We start from the raw sequence: 7572 nt of genomic DNA, 5'->3' as shown, positions 1-7572 counted from the left end.
TTGTTAGAATTCTAAAACCTTCATGGTATATGTCTTTTTTTCTGTTTTACATCTGAATGATGACATTTAGTATTCTCATTGGTGCAATTTATCCTTGCAACTTATCAACATTCAGCCATTTCTGTACGCAAAAGTAGCATCTTGCTCAAAGCGTACTGTAAATAAACTGGTATGTCGCATTCTAATCTGGTTTTGCAACATTTAAAGGCATTTGTCAAAAGCCAGCTATAGCTTGACATTTGAAGGTTTTGTCTGAAGTCTATCCATCATATTCAGCATATAAATTTTTTACTACCAATTTAGTAGTCATGGTGATCTGCCCAAGGTAGGTCACCTGCTCATTGCTCCATGCCTCACATTCCTACGCTTTCCCCTCAAGTTGCTTGCAAGAGCCTCCCATTTTTAAAATTCCATGAGAAATGAGCAATATGACTAGGGAAAAGGTACACGAGGTGGTTTCCCATTGCCTTCTTCATGTATACTTTAAAGGAAACACAAGTCCTCTTCCCAAAGAATTCTCTGCCTGTAAGCAGCTGTTGCCCCTCAAGGTTCTAGCTCTTCCGCCATCACAACCGAAAATTCGCTGGTTCCGCTGCTGGCCATGGCACGTAACCCTGAGCATGAGACCCTGACCCAGGCCTGGGGTGACTTTCAAAAGGGCAAGGACAACCATACCTGAGGTCTCAAATGACCCTGCTACATGAACTACTAATTTACCTTCATGTAATTAACAAATAGTTTCTATATTATTCCATAAATGTGTCTATCATTGTAACTACATTTTCCATCGAACATAATGCATACAGACTATATTTCTAAATTTTAAGAGATGATTTTCTTTGCTTTATGCCAGATTTGCACATTTTTGATACATTTTAGGAACAATAACTCCATTATACTTGAATCCCAGCAAATAGATTATGATGGGTATTATATTGTGTTCAGTCTTGCATTTCACATGTGAAATGAAAGATAATCTACATTGCCATCTGATTCAGATCAGTTGATTTGGTAGTGCACTATATATATATATTAAAGATGTTCATTCATCTACTGCAGGGGGTAAATGATCAAAATTCTGTAAACCATATTACTGTGAATGTTGCTTGAAATTTTGTTTGAACTGAAATCTTGCATTCCTTGTGGTTTTCCAGTGCTGTATCTCTAAATAAATAAATAAAATAATTATGCAGTTCAAAATCATTGCTGAATTCATAGAAATCTATTTTAAATAACTGAACTCCCCATTCTCTTTTATGAAGTTATGAGGTAATGCATTTCCATATAAATCAATCTTATGGTACCATTTGAAATTGTGTCCTGTTTGCAATGCTGATCATTTTAGAGAAAGGTGTGCTAAATATTTTCAAACTTTTGGTACGGATTAAGACTAATGGATGGTTCGCGACAATCTGCATTTTATTTGACCTCTGCAAGAATTAAGTTGGAATTGGTTTGTAGTTGAGAAGTTTAGCGTTGCCAGATCAGTGAATTGTAATGTTTACGTTCTTAATGTGCTGTTAGGTAGTTTTGTATTCCTGGCAAAAAAAAATTACTAACTTGTTCACTGTGCTTGTGTAGTGCTCTTTTAGTGTCTGTTGTGACACTTTGAAAAAGTAATCAAAATGTATCCTATGCTCCCTTCAGTAAAACCACACGTGAAATGTTATTTCACAGCTAGCCTGTTACCTTGAATGTGCTTCATCCTTGTAGAGGTGAAGTTTTTACAAACAAGGTAAAACATTGTCATATGCTTGTGTTTTTAAGTTTAACTTCAAAATTGTCTAACTCCATTGTTTTTTTGCAGAACTGTAGTTATGCTCTCAGTATCTATGCAATACGCTTTGAGAGTAGTGTCGGCAGATAAGAGTTGTAGGGGGTGATTTTCCCTGGATACTTTAGGTGCTAAAGAGCCTCTGAGGTTGTTAAGATGAGGTTTTGAGCCACAGTGCCGGTTTAGGCCACCTTTAGCGCAATATTTTTTAGATTTTTTTTAGATTTAGAGATACAGCACTGAAACAGGCCCTTCGGCCCACTGAGTCTGTGCCGACCATTAACCGGTTTATACTAATCCTACAATAATCCCATATTCCTACCACATCCACACCTGTCCCTATATTCCCCTACCACCTACCTATACTAGGGGCAATTTATAATGGCCAATTTACCTATCAACCTGCAAGTCTTTTGGCTGTGGGAGGAAACCGGAGCACCGGGAGGAAACTCACGCAGACACAGGGAGAACTTGCAAACTCCACACAGGCAGTACCCAGAATTGAACCCGGGTCGCTGGAGCTGTGAGGCTGCAGTGCTAACCACTGCGCCGCCATTATAAAGGAGTTGAAGGGTACACTGGTAACGGCTGCCCCGAGGAATGTTAAGGCTCTTGGTAATAATTATATTGCCTGCTAGTGCTCAAGCTGCATGCTATTTTAGTGGCTAGTGCTTCAACTAACAACCTCTCCTAACAGCAACCAGCTGAACTGGAGTAAACAAGTCATTGCTGAGAGTTTTGCACGCTACTTAAAGTTAGGCTCAGCTTTCGATGTTCACCTGCTGCAAGCGATAGACTGACTACACTGCGTAAGGTCATTTCAGACACATCGGGAGACTTTCTGGGACACTTTGTCAAGACTTCAACCAAAATTTTTACTGGAAATTCTGAGGACTTTACCTAAGGAGAATGAGTACTGCGTTATCTTACCTTTTACAGACCTTATTAGAGTCACCAAGAGAAAGGGAGTACTTGGTGATGGGCACCTTGCTAGGGGTTTGCCTTGGTCTGGAGGAGGAATAGGAGGAAAAGACGAGGCCGGACAGAGCAGCACCAGTTGCTGCAGGAGAGAGAGGGACAGGAGGGTACAGAACATCCCTCCTCCTCTGTGCCTCCTCCATCAGGACCTCCAGGACAACCTGACAACATGTGTGCCCTCCTGAAACATTCGCTGTGTGTCAGTCAGTGCACTCCATACTTTCAGTGGAAGTGGTTGTGTAGAGGCTACATACACTGTTCTAGGAAAATTACATCTAATCAGTGTTTGAGTGCTAAACCTGCAGGTGTCCATTTTAGCACCAGCAGGCGTGTTTAATCATGGTAATCAGCAATTGGTCCCAAGATTATGGGCTAAAAAGACTTTAAACAGGCCTGTCTTATTAACACAACACGCATTTAGTGCCTGCTTTAATCCTTTCTCAAAATAATCCCCCTTATGTCTGTTTGTACCCTGGGGGGGATTTGAAGGTTATGGGCCCAGGGGTCTTGTGCGTGTATGCTCAAGCACATACTGTGTGTGTGCATCATCACAGCTTGTGGTGCATTGTTGGGCTACTTTCCTTGCATCTTTGCATCAGCAATAAGTGGGAGAAAGCCACCTCTTCTCAGCAGTCTAGCTGCTGGTGCCATTTTACACAACATTGAAAGTCTTACACTGCATGATTGACAGTTATCGTAGCATTAATGCCAAACATTCAGGAAAGCACTGTGCATCTCTTAAATTAAAGATGTATCTCACACAATTTTCAAAACACCTTCAATAGTGGACATGATGTGGTCAGAGCATGTGCAGTCAGGGGATCAGTAGTAAAATGGATAGTAAGCTGGCTACAGAACAGAGAGTAGGGGTTAAGGATAGCTACTCAGACTGCAAAAGTGGGGAAGTGATGTTCCACGAGGATCAGTACTGGGACCACGATTGTTCACAATTTATATAAACGATTTGAACTCAGAAATCAGAAGTACAATTTTAAAGTTTGCAGGCAACACCAAATTGGTTATAGTTAATTCTGAGGAAGACTGTGAAAAAATATAAGACATTAATAAAGTTGCAGAATGAGCATGTATTTAGCAAAATAATTTTGATAATTATGTGTGAAGTGTTACATTTTGATAGGAAGATTTAGGAGGCCACATATTGCTTGGATAACAAGAGTCCAAGTCGGGTAGAGGAGCAAAGGGATCTGGAGATACAAATAAACAAATCACAAAATGGTGACATAGGATATAAAAATAACAAACAATGCACTGGAGTTCATTTCTAGGGGGATCAAGCTGAAAAGCAGAGAAGTTATTTCAAACTTGTATTGAACCTTCTTTGGAGCACACTTTACTGTACACAGTTCTGGTCTCTATATTATGAAAAAGATATAGAGGCACTGAGGGGAGTGCAAAAAATATTCTCCAGGATGTTACCAGAACTTGAGAGGATATATTTATCAGGAACAAATTGGGGCTCTTTTCTCAAGAAAAGAGAAGGCTGAAAGGGTGACTTAATAGAGATCTTTAAAATTATGAAGGGGATTGATAGGATCGACGCAAACATAAGATAGTCATCAATAAATCCAATAGGGAATTCAGGAGAAACTTCTTTACCCAAAGAGTGGTAAGAATGTGGAACGTGCTATATCAAGGAGTAGTTGAACTGAATAGCATGCATTTAAGGGGAAGCTAGATAAGCATATGATGGACAAAGGAATATAAGGATATGCTGATAGGGTTAGATGAAGAGGGATGGGAAGCGGCTCGCCTACATAGAGCAGTTGAGCCGAATGGCTTGTTTCTGTGCTGTAGATTTTATGAAGTGCTCATTATTTGAAAGAAAAAGATCATCAACCGCAAGTTGTTAAGTGGATCACAGGAATCAAATGCAAACTGGAAGGAGTCAGTGGTTAAATATTTTCTAAAATACAATTTTAAAAAATAAAATCTGGCAAGCGCATTAGTAGAGCAGTCTGCTTTGAAAACCTATTTAGAATTTGGCACCTTTGTATCCAGTTAACATTTATCTAAACTTTGTCCTGGGATCTTTAATCGTACTGGCCTGGATATTATGGTCAGCGGTGAACGAATGGCAGTTGCTGTTCATTACACTTACAGTTGCTCACAGACTTTCTGTGAGCTTTTGCACTGTGACTTACAATTATCAGAGAGCCAAAAAAGAATGGTGCCCTTTACAGAGAATCTGGGTCCTGTGTAAACAGGGCAAGCAATGATGTGCCTCCTCAACCAATCAGATTGAAGAATTGAAGATTGAGGCATACAGAGTCAAAACCAGAAAGTGTAAGTTAGCACATTTAAGTCAATATAAAATCATTTACAGAAAGCAAAATTAAGAGAGGGAAAGAAAGATAGGATTGAGAGAGAGAAATAGGAAACAGAAAGAAAAAGTAAAAAAAAAATTATTTTAAAATCCCCAACAATAATTAAAATCTGAAAGGATCCAACTTCATGAGTAAAAGTTTCAGTGTCAAAGAGATAGGTAGGCAGTAATTATGGCTTGTTACCATTGTTCCTACTAAGCTGCACTTGTGCATGGCCACTCAGTAGCCTGGAAGGTACTATACAGGCTTTGTTCCGTGTTAAATACTGTGCATGCTTGGCTGCAAATAAATTAAAAAGTACCACGCTTTGAAAAAAACTGGCTGCACACAATGAAATTTTAAAGGGAACATTGATTACCACACCATTAAAAATTCACTTATATTTGAATGGACAACCCCTAACTTTTTTTCCAGCATGTTTAGTGGGTATCTACTGGGTAAGTACCCCAACTTTCACATAGAAGCATGTATGTGAATGCCATGTGACATGATCCTGTACTTTTTTTCCAGAATATTACATTTGCCTTTACAGCTTGCAAGGGATCAGTATTGCTTTAAGAGCCGGCAAGCCTTAGGAGTTATAGGAAGGTGCATTTTCGTTGCCTTAGAAATGGCCATTTGGACACTGCGATTCAAAGAGTGCATTCTCGTTCCCATGGAAACAGCCACTGGGAGTGAGCCTGATGCGATACATTTGTTACAATTCAGTTTGAACTAGCAGTTAATAAGACAGTTTATCCTAACTGAACACAGAGACAGCACACAGACAGCTGTGGTGTCAGCACTGAAAAGAGCTCTCAACCATTTAAACTGAAGGAAATAGGATTTTTGTCTGTTTAATTATTATCTCTCGACATTCTATGTAGTCAAGCAAAGACAGAGATCTCTGGTAGTTTAAATTGAAGAAAGGGAAGTTAGACTGTGACAGTCTTTTATCCCTTAAAAAACTCTATAAAGTCAGATTGATTCCATTGAAAGTGTTTGCAAGTTGTTAATTGTTGAAATTCGCTGGAGAAGGAAAGCATCACCTACTGAAGTTAGACTACGGACTGTTCTACTGTGGAAGGACCTTTTTTCCCGCATCGGACGACTGCGAGGGACTTCGAACAACATTGGACTGTAAATTTGCAAGGACTCCAATTTTTTCTATTTTTAAATGTTCATAGTGCTTAAGAATTTAGTTCTTTTAATTGAAGAGTTAGTTTGGGAAACCTGGTTTGGTTAGCCTCATTCGGGGGTTAATAGATGGTACAATTTGCTGGGTCTTCCTTTAATTTGGAAAGTTTTTAAATGATATGTTAGCCGATCTGTGGAACAATGGGATTCAATTAACAGTGCGTTGGTCCCACCACAATCAGAATCGTATATTTTGATTGGGGGCTTTGACAGGAGCGGTCGGTCGTAACACATGTCTCTCCACAAGATACTGATGTAACAAGGCTTGTGGAGGAGCGGAGCAACTCAGATGCCAACTTCCTGAATTCTACTTTTAACTGTATGTGTGAACACTAGAATTGTTGTCCTATTTACAACTTAATAACAGTGATAGCCTCACTGTTATTCTTAAAGCAAAATCCAGGCCAAAATTTAGCAAGAAATCAGTACCCTACTACTTAGTCATATTTACAATTTTTTCCCAAACAGTCCATATTTATGTTGTATTGGATTTTCTTTTATTGCTGGTTTTTGCATTACCAAATGCTTTTAAACAATAATTGATTGTGCTACCTCCCAGGTAGACAGTTGCTTGTAATTCCAGTTAGAAATGTTCAGAGATATCAGAACTTTTACATGAGCAATCTAGGAATTAGAACTAAACAGAATAAGATTTGGGGATTCCAGCTTGGTGTTATAGTAATGCAGACTAAAGGGGAGAAACTATTGCTTGTCGCGTCAGTTTTTGGGGTGGAAAATTAGCATTGGGGGCAAATTTTGGGCTGTGATCTCTCTCCATTGCTGGAAAGCAAAATTAAGCAAGGTGTATAACGGGTGGCCAATCCACTGCTGTCCATCTTATCGCCAAAATTGAATGAAAGCCGAACAATGTGTTCTTGCAGATGATCTTCATTAATGATTCTCTCTGCCCCTCAACAGCCTCTTCCTATTTCTTCATTGTTCATAAAACACAAACCTAATTTTAACACAGCAAGAATTGTGTGGGCAGGTGCTGAGGCGGATGGCAAGCTGTCCTGACCTCGGCAGGTGAGACCCAGGAAATTTTAACTCTTGCGCTTCATCTTCATGCCCCAGGTCAGTTTCAGGTGGGAGGCAGCAGAAGGGCAGCACTGGGAACCAAAGCAACAATTGCCCAGCACTCAGGTAAGTTGATTGGGGGAGGGAAAGCCTGGGCAGGGGAGGCCTAAACATAGAAACAGCAGTAGGCCATTTAGCCCCTCAAGCTTGTGCATTCCTTGTGCTGTGCAAAGGAGCATTCCTGCTCATCGCCCTCCTGGTCTTACATGAAAAGTAAAAATT

The sequence above is a fragment of the Heterodontus francisci genome, chromosome 5, assembly GCF_036365525.1.
Source record: "Heterodontus francisci isolate sHetFra1 chromosome 5, sHetFra1.hap1, whole genome shotgun sequence".
Classification (NCBI taxonomy): Eukaryota; Metazoa; Chordata; class Chondrichthyes; order Heterodontiformes; family Heterodontidae; genus Heterodontus; species Heterodontus francisci.
This window is presented reverse-complemented; position numbering follows the sequence as displayed.